This window comes from Papaver somniferum, chromosome 3 (assembly GCF_003573695.1).
Source record: "Papaver somniferum cultivar HN1 chromosome 3, ASM357369v1, whole genome shotgun sequence".
NCBI classification, from domain to species: domain Eukaryota; kingdom Viridiplantae; phylum Streptophyta; class Magnoliopsida; order Ranunculales; family Papaveraceae; genus Papaver; species Papaver somniferum.
The window spans coordinates 90381585-90398168 of record NC_039360.1 but is presented as its reverse complement, the minus strand read 5'-3'; the positions used below and the strand labels follow the sequence as shown (position 1 = coordinate 90398168).

Genomic DNA, 16584 nt, shown 5'->3' with positions numbered 1-16584 from the left:
CGAGGACAATGAAAAATCAGTTTTAATGGAGGAGGAGAAGAGAAGATGAAGATGAAAAAAAATGTTTTGATTTTTCTGATTCCATTAGGTTAAAATTAGGGGAGGATAATTCAGTCTTTTCAACCAAAAAGCAAGTGTAAATTAGTTCATTTATGGTGAAAAGGGTAATCTAGTCAATTTACACCCAATAGGACATCCCCTAACCAACTAGATGGACATTGTTATCACACTTGCCGCCCCTCTAATGGAACATGCCGCCCCTTTAACAGGATTGATATTAATAGATTTCCAAAAAATCCACTTGGGTTTTCTAATTTGAGTTACAGAAAACCTAAAAACAATGTCTGTTGTTGTAGTACTAGTAATGTGGATGAAGTTTTTTCTGTTAAATCTTCAAGTAAGTCTGATGTTGATTATCTTGGAGAGTACAAAAGGGGATATTAATGTCAAAAAAGAACAATTAAAAGCCTTCGGTAAGTTCCGTTTCTCATATTTGTCTGAATTTTATTCAATTTTTTTTCGAATTTATGAATCTTGAACATGTTAATGGTAGCGTTCTAAAACAAGGGTTGTTAAATAAGTTTTACTTTGTAAAACTTGTTAATGAAAAATCACTTATTTATTAATATTTTGAAAAAAATATATATATATATAATACAAAACAGAATGGGTTTTTGAGCTTGGACGGACGGGTAACATTTTGAGAGACAAACAAGTGATCCGACCATCACAGTCTCATCCCAACCAAAGACATTTAGCGGCCGTGGTGTTTGTAACCTCCTTCCATTATGGAGATATTGATAACCCTTTTAATTAGTCATTCATCAATTAAAAAAAATAATTGTGCCACTAAAATAATAAAGTGAAAAATTAAACGTTACAACCATAGAAAAATAAAGATATTTTTTTGAACCATATCTTGAAAAAGTCAAATTAGTTAGCCTTCAGTAATCTGCAAAATACAAATAACATATTCTTTTTAGAATAATTTTCATTATACTCATAGTATAAAGGGAAAAATCGAAAAATACAAAGAATTTATACTCATTGTACAAAGGAAACAATCGGAAACAAATACATATCCAAAAATGACTCACCAAAAATTTACTCTTCCATCATAGGCCTGATTTTAATTGTATTCATCAAATAAGCCAACCCTCATCAACTTGCAAAACACAAATAACATTAGCGTTACAATGTGTGTAACCCAAATAACAAAAAACTTTAGAATAACATTAGAGTCACATGCTGTGCCATTACGACACGGGTTATTTCTAGTATAATACAAAACATGATGGATTTTTGAGCCTTGGACGGACGGATAACATTTTGAGAGACAAACATGTGACCCGACCACCCCAATCTCATCCTAACCAAAAAATTCTAGCGGTTGTGGTGTTTGTAACCCCCTTCTAGCCCTCTTAATTACTTCCTCTTCAATTAAACGTTACATCCATTAAATAGTAGCATTACAATAAAAAAAAACTGAAAATATAAATGCTACAATAACTTTTAATGAGTCCAAATTTGTGCACACCTTTAAAACGGGGGTGCACGTTCCTTCTCACCTAATTGGTTTACAAAAATACTAAAACCACCTAGTTTTTCAAACTTTATTAGTTACTTTACTTTTTTCGTTTTCTTATTTTTCTTTTTCTTTTTCAAGAAAACAGTGTTTTCATCGTCTCCGGAAATCTCAACAGGGTTGCACAATAATAGTTCAAGGGGTAACCAGTTGGTTTTTAGTAGTTTCATCATCATCATAAAACTCTTGAATAGCATCTGAAGCAACAAGAGATTTGGAAACTATTTATTTTCCTTCAGAAGAAAAAGAAACTATTTCTTTGATTTCATTGATTGGAGAAACTGAACGAAAAAAAATAAATATAGCACAAATACCAAATCTGGTTCCAACCGAAAAATGCACCAATGAGGAGAGCAGGAACGTGCACCCCGGTTTTTAGGGGGTGCACAAACTCACTTTCAACCATGTCTTCACACAAAAAAAAAGTGTGTCAATCCTCAACAATCTGCAAAACACAAACAATATCTTCTTCTTAAAAATAATAGGAATAATTTTTATTCTACTCATGAAAAAATCAAAAATACAAAGCATAATTTCCATTGTGCTCATTGAACAAATGAAACAATCGAGTAACGTGAGCAAAGTTACGCGGAGTGCAATACCTTGAGGATTGTAATATATAAAACCAAAAAAAAAAATGGCAATCGGATAAGCCAACCTTAATCAACCTGCAAAACAAAAATAACATTAGAGTTGCCATATGTAAAACCCGAAGAACAAAAAACTTTAGAAAAATATATACTTAGAAAGAAAACGCTGCAGAAATCTCTTGGGGAATAAAAATCTGTTCACAGACTATTTCGTGGAAATTTTGCAGCTAGAAAGAGAAAGAATGAATGATCTTCATGTGGCGCGCTACGGAAAAATGTGAAACTTTTACATTTTTGGAAACGGATGGAAGATTGTTTCGTTAGAATCTTCAAAAACATTTTTCAAAAAATGTTACATTTTTTAAAAACCAGTTTCTCATGCTGAATGATAAATATTGTTTTGTTAGAAAAATATAAGAATAAGAACAGTTTTCCAAAGGAAGAGAAACCGAAAAAGAAAAGTTATTAAAAAGACATGAATTTCGACTGAGCCGTACATAATAAATGGAGCCAATACTTGGGACATGCACGGCTAAATAAGGATTAAATCTCACCATTTGAAATACTTACCTAATTTTAGGAAGAAATTTTTTTTCTGTTTCAACTCGGCAAGCATTACAAAGTGGTCCATCATAAATGGGCTAATATTTAGGACATGCACGGCAAATTAAGAATTAAAGCTTACCGTTTTGAATATAAATACTTACCAAAGTTTTTCGCTCCTAATTCTTTAATTCATATATTTACTTCCTGATTATCCTCCCACCATCATGAATACCCATAAATAATGTAGAAAGTCTATACCATGCAACGAAAAAAACGTCCAAAAATTAAAAGCTACACTTATTACAATTGTTCCATGAGCCTGTATATAAATAGAGTAATGTATTTCTTCAACCACACTCATCCACTCATTCACATATTTCCCACTCATTCACTTATTTCTAACTTATTTTTTAGGTGAAATTTTTAGCTTAAGATATCAACATGTCAAACATGATTAGCTGCAACCCCAAGAAAAGCGTTACCCAAAACGTGTTTGTTTCCTTTTAGAGAAGGCATGATTGTGATGAAAATAAACCTTCGGAGTTCAAGTTTCACGTTGTAAGAAAATGGGAAGAGATTGATTTCATGACGACCAAAGAAGTCACTACTTTGGATTTACTAATGATTGACGAAAACGTGAGTATATTGTTATTGCGATCTGAATGAAACTAATGTTTTTTTTTTTAAATACAATAGAATAGCATTCTAATCAATTTTTACATCCTACACAGGGAGATACCATGCACGACATCATCCCTTAGAAATTTATATGGAAGTTTGGGCCATTGCTCCATGAGGGAGGGCTCTATACACTCCCCAAGTTCAACACCATAACGGAGAAATCCAGGTTTCGTCCATCGAAGAATGATCATCGGTTATTCTTCAAATGGGATACCGAGGTAGACTGTTTGTTTGGAGATACCGAAGGCATTCCCATGCAAGGACAACATAAACGAGGAATTTTTATCAAAAGATGTTATTTTAAGTCTAGAGATTATCGTGAGGAATTATTAAATTATTATTTAAACATAACCAAAATTATAATTATTGGGATTAAGATTTTCATATGTACAAGTACTCATGGATAGAATTATGCCTCATGGAGTGTGGTAGTTACTAAAATTATTTTAAATAAAAATTATTCCGTCTCATGCCGTGTCATTATGGCACGGGTTATTTCTAGTATATATATAAAATACAATTAGATATAATTTATTCATGCAATTAGATATGAAAATGTCATAAAAATGCCTTAGCATGACGAATCATAAGGAGAACAATTGGTAATTCTTGACCCATGCAATTAGATATTATTCAGTCAAGCCATTACAGTGGTGGTATCCTGGTTGCTACAGTGGTTTGGTTTTGATTCATGGAACTACATAAACAATTGAAATATGTATTACTTGACGGGTTTCTTCTGATGCTCTTCTGTCCCCTTCGCTGTGATTTGATCGAATGATTTTGTTGAATAGTAGATGTAGTTGCTAAAAGTATAACAACCACACCCAATGAAATCTAACACCTAAGATGAATATTTACTAACAAATAAGAGAAGAAGTGCATCAAAGTAAACATGAACACAAGGGTTTTTACGTGGTTCAGCCATTAATGAAGCATACATCCACGAGTTTCACTATGATCGGAAGTGTTACATACAAACTCCATTACAAAGGATTGGAGTTCTTGGTGAGCTGTCCGTTGTGGGAAGGGTAGGGATACACATAAGTTACAATACTTCCCATAGGACTGACTAGGTAGGATAAGAACTAGCAAAGAGGCAACAATTCCTATACATGGATGTATCCAACTAAACTACTCCCGCTCTAATCTTTGGACACGTGTCTGTTATATTTTCTGCTCCTACATTTATGCTCCTTTCTTGAGGTTTGCGAAGAGCAATCCTTAAGAAAATACTGCGTCTCCGCTGTTGTTGATGTCTTGCAGTCGGTACCTTCACTTCGGGTCTTGGATTGATGATGATTATCTGTGCGTTATTCAAAGTCAAACTGATTGTTACCCGGTTCTCAAATTGTGGCGACTTGGGATTTCTGTTGGGCTGCGAGATGTCTGGGTTTGGGCTTCTAAGTAGAATGCCTCCCGACTAGGCATATCATTATCTTTGGTTCCGATCTTGCTGTGCTTCCCGATTGGTTCGTATGTTTCAACTGTACTCGACGTCGCGTGCTTACTTCCTTTTTAATCGGCTCTGACTTTTCTCGATATTGTGGACGAGTTCAAATCGTGATGTTATAGATGATAGGCTCGGAGTGAAGTCTCGTCTTGTAGGAATTATCCTCTTTGGTTGATCTGAAATTCTTGGGTGTACTTCTGGATCGGCTTAAGCTTTCATTTGGAGTTCAAATTCCTTTCTGGTACTAGTTCTCTTCGAAACAGTTGTTCTAACACTTGTTCAAGATGGTGTCTGGAATGTCCAAACGAGTTGAATTCTTGTTGAGAATTTCTGATGTTGAGTCGCTCTTCTAGGTTTTAAATGGCTTCCTTTTCCGACACGAGTTTGGTGGTGTCTGCCTCTGTTATGGGTCCTTTGTTGGGGTAAGTTGATAACTTCGGCTGAATGTGCATCAGATGTGTTTTTCGCATGGTTTCGCATTGTTGCTGAAGGAACCAAGCAGAAGAATACAAACTGCGTATGTAGTATGCATACTTGCCCCTATTCTTATGCGAAGTTTCAAAGCAACTCTTGGTTCAAAGGCTGCTGACTGTTGTCGTCGTGCCGTGATATTCCTTGTAACTCCGCTAACATAGGATCGTACTGGCTGGTCTCCTCTAACAATTGTGGATCACTACATTTGCCCCGAGCTATCCGTCTCCCTTGGTAATCATCAAAGCTTCCTTCAAGATGACTTCCTAGTCTTTTGTGTGCAGTATTCCCGAACTCATTAGCCCCGAGATAGTCTGGTCATGTATTCTTCCATGTTCGAAGTTGTTGCAATCACGCCTCGGTGGTCAATGCTCAAACTTTGCCTAGTTCACTTGGCCTCATTTCTTGGTGAATCGCAGTTGAAGCTCTGTAGACAAACGTGGGTACCTGCTGCTCATGGAGAGGAGTGGTAATTGCAGAGATTCTCACAAATACAGTGTCTTGTAAGCTTAAACCTTTCATAGATTATATGATGCCGATGTAAGGATGTTAAAAGACAATCTTAACTTTGTCACTTAGAACTTGTTTGTTTGCAGCTGACTCGGCGTCTGAATCTGAGTCAACCCCTGACTCGGACCGAGTCAGCAGTCAGACCGTTTGTTTTCCATTTTGAGTCAGATCTGACTCGACCTCTGACTCAGACATAACCCCTGACTCGGACTCATTTGAGTCAGGTAACAAAATACCCTTGACTCATGGGACCAAACCACTGACTCACTTATTTCCGAGTCAGATCTGACTCAAAACAAACATATCGACTCAGATCCAGATGAGTCAGGTGATTTCACTCAGATCCAGATGATTCAGATCCAGACGACTCAGATGAGTCAGGAGTAAACAAACATGGGCTTAATCTGAGTGTCATCTGAATTCAATAATGTAGCATGCTTTCACAAAGATAAATCAAGAGAATACATTCAATCCCTAGCGCGATTTTGGGAGAAGCTATTTTGCATAGGGTTTATGTTATGCCCCGAGAGATTTACGTTTAATCCTTAAATTCCGAAACATGATGGGTCTCTTAACTTCAGGGTGCAACATTTTTATGGTCCAGCTTGTAACTATGTGGCTATAAGGATGTAATCGTTCTGGTTCTTGCAAATGTTATTCGGTAAGCATGCTCGTAGTATAAATCAGCAAGGCATTTTTCATTCAAAGTGAAAAATGTATGCAGGTTATTCAAGTCATCAACATGGTTGTAGAGTTTCTTGGTTTATCCTAGTCGTTCTAATTATGCAAACAATCACTAAACTACATGGTATAACAAATTCTCGAAATAGATGATACTTAGCTGTTTTTCGAACCAGCTGGCTGTCTTGGCATTAGGGGTGTAAATAATACCCGAAAATACTCGGCCTGCCTGTATCCGCCCGAGCCCGCCTGTACCCGAAGTAGCCCAAAGCCTGTTATGGACCGTCATGGACCACCCGGCCCGGCCTGGATTAAATTATTGGGCGGTCTCGGACTTTGCGATTAATTATGATGCCCGGCCTGGTGCCCGGCCTGGAAGCTTTCTATGTGCCATTAATCTTAATATCCTCTTAAAAAGACTTAAAAGTTACAATTTTATAATTGTCAATTTTATGTCAAGAAAAATAAAATATATAATTATTTTTACTTATAATTAACCTTTTCAAAACATTAATGGTAATATATTTTCTTATTAGAAAGTTTATTGTACTCTAATTAATTATTTATTATAGGCTAAAATTAAAAATTTGTCAGTGTAATTTAAATATAAAATAATACTATCACTTACAATATGCGATGTTGGAAAGGAAAGGATATTGTATTTAATACCGTTCATTTGAAAATTTAAACTTAAAAAAAAAATAGTGGCTTGTCCGGCCCGATCTGGCCTGCCCGTATAAAAAGCGGGCTTTGGACGGTCTTTGGGTAGCAAATTATCTACTTGTGCCCGGCCTGTCCGACCTGAATTTGTTTACGGGCTCACAAATATTAAGCCTGGCCTGCCCGGCCTGTCTTAGTTTTTGGGTCGGGCGGCCCGGCCTGCCCGAATTTACACCCCTACTTGGCATCCTCAGTTTGCTTCAACTGATGAAGGTTTTCTGGCGCCGCTCCTCCATAACATTTTTCTTACAATGTTATGACTGTCCAATTGTTGTTGAAGGGACTGCGCAAAGGAATACCATCTGCACCTTCCTAGAACGCGTACTTGCCCCTATTCATTTGCGGAGTCCCGAGATGACAAGCATGACCCAGACCTGTGGTATGAGAAACATTTTGCTGGGACAAGTTGCAGCATGGAAGAGGCGATACTTAGCTTATGTTTTCCAGCGATGAGTTTGGCTTTGCAACTGACGTTGAAGTCCTGTCATTCGGGTGCATTGTACTGCCACACTTTACAATGGTGTGAAAAGGCTAGATGTAGGTTGTACTCGTATGTTTCTCGCCTCATAACTTGGCTGTATAGTTGCTCGTGATTTTTTTTGCTTTCAACGATGTCGATACGGTACGGTTCTTTGCTGCGACCTTTAGTTTGTTCAGAAACTCGGGAAATTCCTTTATCTCGTTGCCGCCTTCTGTTGGTTTGTGAGCCGATCGTTACTCCATCAACCCATTCATTTGCAGAGCCTCGAGACGACAATGGTGCCCCAAATAAGCTCTTATCCTTAGTTTCCACGTCTTTTTTCTCGCCCGAAGATGTGTATCCAGATCTGTGCACAAGATATTCAAGCTCTGACATAGTCAGTGAGCTTGTTACAGTCATATTCAGTATCAAGACGTAATGGTATTTGTACAGACAATATCGCATCCATATGTTGCAATAAAACATTTTATGGTTCAAATATTTAACGACGATTTTTGTTAAACCGGAAAAATTAATATAATCATAATAGGTATCACATGTTGTTCCAACTTTCTCGTAGCATTTTCATTCGATTGGACTTTCTGCCGGACCTTAGTAATAAATACCGATTAACACAAAATAATATCAATTTAAAGCTTAATAAGAGAAGGCGATGCATTGCAGTACTGTTCACAAATTTGAAGGACTTGGGTAGCTCATGTTGCCGTCACTGATATACGTTGCGATCCCTTTGTGCGTGATCCCGATAGTGTTGTTCCCGACTGAATCATTCAAGTATCACTTGCCATTGACAAGGTAAGTCCACTGCTAAAGTTATGATGCCCCTTCAGTTGCGATCATTCATATGGATATTACCAAGCTTTCAAGCTGCGTCACCGGTTTTACTCCCTTGTTGTAGGGGCTGTGACCTTAACATACTCGTCTTACCTTTCATTCATGACCGTTCGTAGTCCTAGGATGCTCGTCTTCCTGCAATACAAATCATCTCGAAGTAGGCATTAGTTAATATTCCATATTTGTCGAACACACTCAACATGGAGGGTCATCGGGCCCAATGCCATGTCCCGGTTGAGGTATCTCATCACTTCTTTTAGATTCAGTGAAAGTGTATTAGGTCTTTCCTAGGTGCTATGTCTCGATGGTCCCGAGTGGTTATCGACCAACCATCTCGGGAAAGTGGTCACGGCCACTTGCGATGGGGTAACCTTTCCAATGTAAGTAGGTTACCTGGCCGAGAAGAAATCGTATCTTAACAATCTTTGGAACTGGTTTCCAACCACCGGAACCCTTAGGCTACCTCGGCACTTGCATACTGCCACTGCCCTGAGTATCGAATAGCCAGTCGACTGTAATCCACCTCGGCACTTCCACACCGGAATTGCCCCGAGTACGAATGACCATTCGAGTGTAAGACAACTCGGCACTTCCACATTGGCGTTGCCCCGTGTACGAATGACCATTCGAGTGTAAGTCACCTCGGCACTTCCACACTGGCGTCGACTCGAGTACGAATGACCATTAGTCGCTCATGTCATATTTCCTACCCCTCGTGGTTTTAAGGAAATAAATGACAAGTTAGATCACCTCGGATCATTCCGTTTGATGACCCGATTACGAATGACCTGTGTGTTACAGTACACTAACAACCCAAGGCGTCCCCCAGGTTATTATTTTCCAAAGCCTGTGTAGTCTAAGTTGGAGTCAGAAGTCTTAGACCATCTCGGGCCATTCCGTTGGATGACCCAAATACGAATGGTATCGCTGCGTTTATCATGCCATCGCCTTACCGCTGTACGTTTCATGCAGTACACTATGTTCCACGGATATTCAATTTCGGTCCCGTTTCGTTGCCACGATTTGCAAGTTCTTTCCTTGATGTTGGAGTTATCAGTTGTCTCCCGAAAAATGCCTTCTCTACCGTTTGTCCTCGTTTGTCCGGTTTCGTCCGTTTCCGGTTTTACCCTGACTATACGTTTCGTGTTAAGATAGTAAGAGTCCTGCATTGCATCCGTAGTCGATTGTTCTCGGCAAGGTGAGATAGCGTCGCACTGGTAGTTAGGCTTGGTGCGTTCACGGATAAGGAATTCGATAGGCAAACAGTCGTGTAATCTCCCGAAGTTATATGTTCACATGGTCAGCTGTTGCTGTGAGGTAATCGATCCCAAGCTGGGAATGATCCGTTCTCGTCCGATGAAAGGTATGCCCGAGTGGTTGCTTGTTGGCCCGAGCTTCCAATTTATCGAAATGGAGAGGAAGTAGTCATGAGTAGGTTCTAAGATAGACGAAGGCCCAATATGCACTAATCCGTGACGTGTCTGGTCCGAAGTAGTTGAGTACTGAACATAGTTGGCATAGCCTTGTGGTTCAAGTGATTATCTTCGGAACATCATTTGCTCCTTGTCCGTTCTGCGTCACATGCTAGAGGAATATCTCAGTCACACATTGCTCCAAGTATCGCCGAATCTCCCACGCTTGTAGACTAATTGGGAAGAGAATTGATTACTGCTATTTCGGTTCACGACCATTCCAATATCGATGCTCACCATCATGTCGCCGGCGTATCTCGCCCGATTAGCCTCAAAGGTACCTTTTAATGTGACGTCCACGACTGATTGATATATCTCGGTGAAGCTGGGTTGACTGCTGTGACGAAATTGTTCGAAGCGGTTGTTTTAATTGAGTCTGTTGACCATCATCATTTTGATCGGGTGTTCTGCGATCCGATTTGTTCGGGTTATACAGATCACGTCTCGGCCGAAACTTTCCCCTATTACTTCACACTTCCAATAGGTATTCAATTAAGCTCTTGGATTCTTAATTCCTGGCTGCTAGAAATAAAGCAATTCATATCATGATACTAAATAACAAGAATCCATTTTATCTGAATATCCAAGTTGGTGCAGAAAATTTTCATATTTCTCATGTGGGTAGCGGATGTTATTTCGTTCTTCTTAACTTATCTAGGCTCTGCTAAGGGTTTTTGCAGTAGATATCGTCCAATGTATTAGCTAGTAAAGGTCGGAGAAAAGAGTGCAAGGATACGCCCCCTTCTTTAGGTGTTGCTCGTAAGTTGATGAGTCTTGCAAGCTGGAATCGACAATGTGATCGGTTCGAGTGATGATCATTCGCAACGAGGAAGTGTTCGCTGCAAGGACCCGAAACGGATTGGATATGACCCGATACGAACTGACACGAGTAGGCGCAGCAACTGGTACATTGATTTGTCCCGAGATGACTGATTGTTGTTAATAGTCCGACTGGCATACCCGAATGAATTTCGCAGACTCAAGCAAACTGGATCATTACGTCGTGCATCCATTGTGTACACCCTCCAAGCGATTAAAGTCTCCTCATCGACCTTTCAGACCTCCTGTGGATTCAAAAAGGTAAGTAACTGTAGGATGAATCCGAAAAATCATGCACTCCAACAGTTTACTTTTATCAAGATGATTACATATGCAGAGCCGATTTTCGAGTCTCAATCAAAATGTTTAAGTTTATTCCCATCAAGTAGCTGCCTAAGGCTGCTTGGCCACATACTAAGGTCAAGCTAGACATACACCCGATCGTTTAATGTATTAAGAAAATATTGATGGCATCTTGACGTTCAATTCAAACATGAGTATGGGTATCTCAATCATAACTAGTCTTAATGAATTCCTATGGCCTGGACACATTCATTAGAGTATGTCATGCAAGCAGCAATCAAAGGGAATCAAAGGTTAAGAGAAGGAAAGTGTGATGTCCAATTTGACATTTCAAGACAAGTTTATCTGGAGCTGAGGCCAGAGATGGCCTGGGTAATTCTTGAATTGTAAAATCCGGAGCTGCCCTAAACTTTATTGGTGCCATTCATGAGATAACTTCGGCATCACGGCGAGCTTTTGTGTGCTGGGATGTGTTAGGAGAAGTGTTCTGAGTTGTCTCCCGGAGAGAATGATTGCCCGATATGCGTCGGTCATAGATACTTCTGGTTTGAGATAGTGGAGTCAGAGCGGATTGTATGTGCCCCGATGTGATCTGGCGCGAGTAGGTGCAGCTTGAGATACTACTTCGTTGCTTTCCGAGTTGATTGGCCTGAACTATTTACTCCAAGATAGCTCCCTTAGACGAAATGATGTTCCATGAGCAGACTAGTGTGGTTAACTCCAAGATGGTTGATCCGAAACGATCGTTCATAACAGAATCTTCCCAGATGATTTCGTTGAAGGGTCGATTTACAATTAAAGACAACATCCTTTTTCCTGCAACGACGAATCAGTTAAGTGAGTATCCCGAGCGACACATAAACCAGATTGCATATTCGAAACTCAATCAACAGAAGTATTATTAACGACAAGATTCATGTTTAGGAAAGGTGACACTTAGCTTCGACTTCCAATAACCGGTCACATGGCCTGCACTTTCATAAGTGACAGTTCTTGACACTGCCCTTATGTTAGAGAAGTAATTGTCGTTGCGGCGATGCGTTATTATGCCAGAGTTCAACACCCTCCGCTGCGTGGCTGCCCCGCTCAGTTGCATGATTCCAGTAGGTTCTCCCAGTGTTGAGCCGTCATGTCTGGTGTTGACCATAGATGGAATCTTGAGCCTTCCCGAGAAATCATGTCTGAGATTGTGGTTCATGGTGATCTGAAGAAGCGTATGCAAGTCCAATTTGATCGTATGTGCAGTTCTTTTCCCAATGAGGGGTAGTGACCAGAAGTTGGTGAGACCCGAGCCAAAGATTGTTCTGAGGTGAATGACAACAATCCCCATCTGAGATGATCCTACACGATGCTGAGTGGCCGATACTCCACAAATTCAGTGGGTAAAGTCTGGTGGTTTGGTTAGAGAGGATCTTTTCGTCTCCATGAGCAAAGTTTCCCCTCCCTTGGAGTCTACGTCTCCGCTCAACGCTCGTCCTTTTACTTCTCAATTCATACTCGGGATTGGATTTATGCGCCTGCGATCATCAATTCAGGTGAGCAATGGTTATAAAAATCAAATGACCCCTCTAGATGTCATTGTTGTAGATGCTCTGGTTGAGGTATAACTCTAACAGCACAGAATTATCAAGATAAGTGACACGTTCAAGTAGAATGACAATGCATTGAAGAATTAAGCATTTCGATGATTTAAACGGCTATTGTGACAACCTAAGTATAAATGATTATAGCGACAATCCCAACATAACGAGGTGATGAACTTTCTCAGCTTATTCGTGTATCTAATTACCATTCCAACTGATAACTTGTTATCCTACAGGCATCTATTCATCATATTGCTTTTATATACACTTGTTTTCTTCCCAATGAGCGGATCGCAAATTAAATTGACAAATCTAGTTATCTCAACATTACAGCATCATCTAGAAACCAACATACAGATAGCCCTACACATGCTAAAAAGATTGGACACACAGACGCCCTAAAACGATCGAAGAAGCTACTTCCCGCAATATCTCATGCCTATACCTGCTGGATTCTTAGTACGAATTACATTCACGAGAGTCTGCATTATATTCTTTATTAAACTGAGTTTAGTGTTTCAGGAAACAACAAAATGTCCACTTTACATAGATGCGTATCTTATCACCAGCTTTCAAATCAAGTAAGCAACAGAATCTGTGCACAATAATGCACAACCAAGACTCCCTATGTATTAGCCATTACACAAAGCATTTCAGTGAATTCAATTTTAAAATGCTTAAAGTTTCAGCAACATATCTCTTCAAGGAGTCAGATATAATTTCAAGTTCAATCATGTCATAACGAGAATACATAAATGAAGCGCCATGGTTCATATTGGATAGACATGGATCAATAGTGGATGGTCTCTTCCGAAACTATAAAACAAGACATCACCTTCTCGCATATTTCTCATTCAGTACCATTTTACGATGACTGGACATCAAGTCAAGCTTGAAACCTTGTAGTTCATAGCTAATAGAAGTAATTCATATTTGCATGGCAAACGTCAGGGATATGCTTTCTCAAGTATTGAAACGAAAACTATTCATGCTTTCTTAGGTAGGAGTTGCATTTAACTAAGCCGATCGCTCTTGTACCAGACTTATTCGAGGAGGATGTTAAATAACATTCATCAACATGACCCGAAAAATGAGGATTAAGGAGTTAAGAATGTTCCCTGTTATGGATGAATGTCTCGATGAAGGTGTACTATTCTGGAACGAGCCGACTCCATTTTCCCGAGCTGAGTTCCCAAAGCGAGTCAACTATGATCTTTCCGAGTTGATCTGAAGCGACTACCCTGGCCGATGAGGTTCACCTTTCCTGATATGAACTGATCCGATTTAAGCTTTGCAAACGAATGGAACCGGCCGATGTAGTTAGCCCCGATCGCCTGGTATCTGTCCTGATTTGACTAGGCACGAGATGATTTGGATCCGAGCAAGTTAACTGACTCGCCTCGCCCCAATATAGAATTCCACAAAGCTGAGTTGTTGTAATTCCCATTGATGCTACAAGCAGAATTGGTCGAGATGGTCATTGGTTGGAGATGTGCCGATGAACCCAGAGGTGGTTGGACCCGAGATGGATGCTACGAGTTAATTTAAAAGAACAAAATTCGATGGAGTCTTGAATTTGACTCCTGTGACCGAGCCCGAGATGTATACTCCCCTGAAGTAGCCGACATGATGCTGATTGCAGCTTATAATCTGGAATTCATCCGAGGTAAATTGACGAGATGTCGATGATCTAAACAGGCTAATCTAAGCTTTGTTCAACTGTGGTAGTTTGTCTCGTGACGATCTCCTTCGTAATTCAGTTGATGAGATCCGAATAAATTGCTGGTGTTTTCACAATTTCCATCTTCCTGTAACTCCCGATGATGGAGACTAGAGGTGGGATGGAATCCATATCGCGGCAAGGAAAATCAGTTGTAAGATTCTCCCTCTACTGTCAGCGTCGTACACCATTCCAATTATCACTGCAGCAGCAAATCAATTCAGTGAATAGCCAAGACAGAAAAATCACATACGTCACAAGCATGAAAATACCCAAATCAACTACAAATTTCATTACTCAACGTTTTCAAAATCGCTTAATTGGGTTTGTAAAACAAGATTTTTTGATAGCAAATCTCCCATCAAAACAGAAATCGAGTAAAGCTTTTGAAAGAAAATCCAATTTTTGCTCAAGAACAAACCTTAGTTTTCCATAAAACACCTTTTGAAAATTTGTAGTCAAAACTTTCGGATCGAAATGTTAACAAACAAAAATAAGAGATAAATGAGAAGAAGATTCGTCCTGCTTCGGATTTTTTCTTCGCCAAAGTATCTATGTTTCCAATTTTGTCGAGGTCCTCTTTGTATGTATCTCTGGTTCACCCACACGGAACTACTGATGTTTTCTGCCGTCTGATGTCTGAAGATGGCTTTCTTTAGTCCGAGTTCCACATTTACCCTTCACACTTCAACACTCAGGTAGTCAGTAGATCAGTACTAAGTACTAACTTCAGTGGAACTACTTCCAAGCTATAAACTATGGATTTGAGACTCTCGGTCCCCTTAGTCGGCGTCAGAATGTAGTTGCTAAAAATATAACAATCACACCCAATAAAATCTAACACCTAAGATAAAGATTTACTAACAAATAAGAGAAGAAGTGCATCAAAGTAAACATGAACATAAGGGTTTTTACGTGGTTCGGCCATTAATGAAGCCTACATCCACGGGTTTTACTATGATCGGAAGTGTTACATACAAACTTCATTACAAAGGATTGGAGTTCTTGGTGAGATCTCCGTTGTGGGAAGGAGAAGAAGGATCCCTAAAAATATCTCTCTCTTTCCCTTATAAAGGAGGGATACACATAAGTTACAATACTGCCCATAAGGCAGACTAGGTAGGATAAGAACTAGCAAAGAGGCAACAATTCCTATACATGGATGTATCCAACTAAACTACTCCCGCTCTAATCTTTGGACACGTGTTTGTTATATTTTCTGCTCCTACAGTAAACATGGACAGTTTGTTGCTTAAGAGAGTCATAGTTACTCTCACCATTTACCTGCACTTGGTTGAATTTCTTCACTTTGTAAAAACCTTATTGCACTAGTATCTACAGGGATCATCGAAATGCTTTGTATATTATTAGTTTACATGTTTCTTCTGATGGTATTTCGATTTTGGTATCCGAACGTAGGTATTGATGGTCAAGAAACCTTAAAAGGTCCAATTGAGGAGATAGCTAGGATGGAAGCTAAATAAGCTGAACAGTTGCTTGGTGACTTGGGAATCCAGGTTAGTTGAATCAACTCCATTGAGATTCTGATAAGTATTTAAGCTATAAGAATGTAACAATGTTCACCGCTAGACCAACTTCGAGCTGACAAGATAGTACTTAATGGGTTTCTTGTTACTTGTTAGCGAGTCTAGCAGTTATATTAATTTGGGTGGATTTATGGGTCTGTTCTGAAATGTAGTTACTATCCATGTGGTTTGTTCATAAAAATTATTTAAATTTAAAAATAATAATTTTGATATTTACCTTTATGATGTCCCAGAAACCAGTGAAGTTAACTATACCCATGGACGCTTGATCCAGCCCACTGTACATTTCTGCTAAAATTGCAGAGTCCCGGTCATAATCTGGTGCTTTGTCAAGATCTTCTAACGCTGAAAGTCAACCAACACGAGCAACAAAAGTTGAGTTTGGAAAAGAACGTCTGACCCAGTACCCATAAGATAAACACCCTGTCGAGTTCAGGATAGTCATCTACATCTTCTGGGTTTCTGCTTTGGGCAAGGAAAGACTTCAATGCAGAATATTTGATCCCGCCTCCTTTCAATTCTGAATGATCTTCACGTATTTCTGATTCTATAAACGAGAGAAAAAACGTTTCCCATTTACTATTTGGT

The 16584-nt window shown here is 39.3% G+C and overlaps 2 long non-coding RNA genes across 2 annotated transcripts; both read right to left on the bottom strand.

Moving 5' to 3' along the window:
* Window positions 1-824: 824 nt before the first annotated feature.
* LOC113361465 lies at window positions 825-2653 on the bottom strand. The gene is made up of 5 exons (XR_003365133.1): window positions 2328-2653; window positions 2188-2253; window positions 1900-2030; window positions 1098-1165; window positions 825-952 (listed from the first exon to the last, which is right to left on the bottom strand). It is a non-coding gene; the product is annotated as an uncharacterized LOC113361465 (long non-coding RNA).
* Window positions 2654-8211: 5558 nt separating this feature from the next.
* Window positions 8212-15326, bottom strand: LOC113356789. The gene is made up of 2 exons (XR_003363219.1): window positions 14871-15326; window positions 8212-14651 (listed from the first exon to the last, which is right to left on the bottom strand). It is a non-coding gene; the product is annotated as an uncharacterized LOC113356789 (long non-coding RNA).
* Window positions 15327-16584: the final 1258 nt, after the last annotated feature.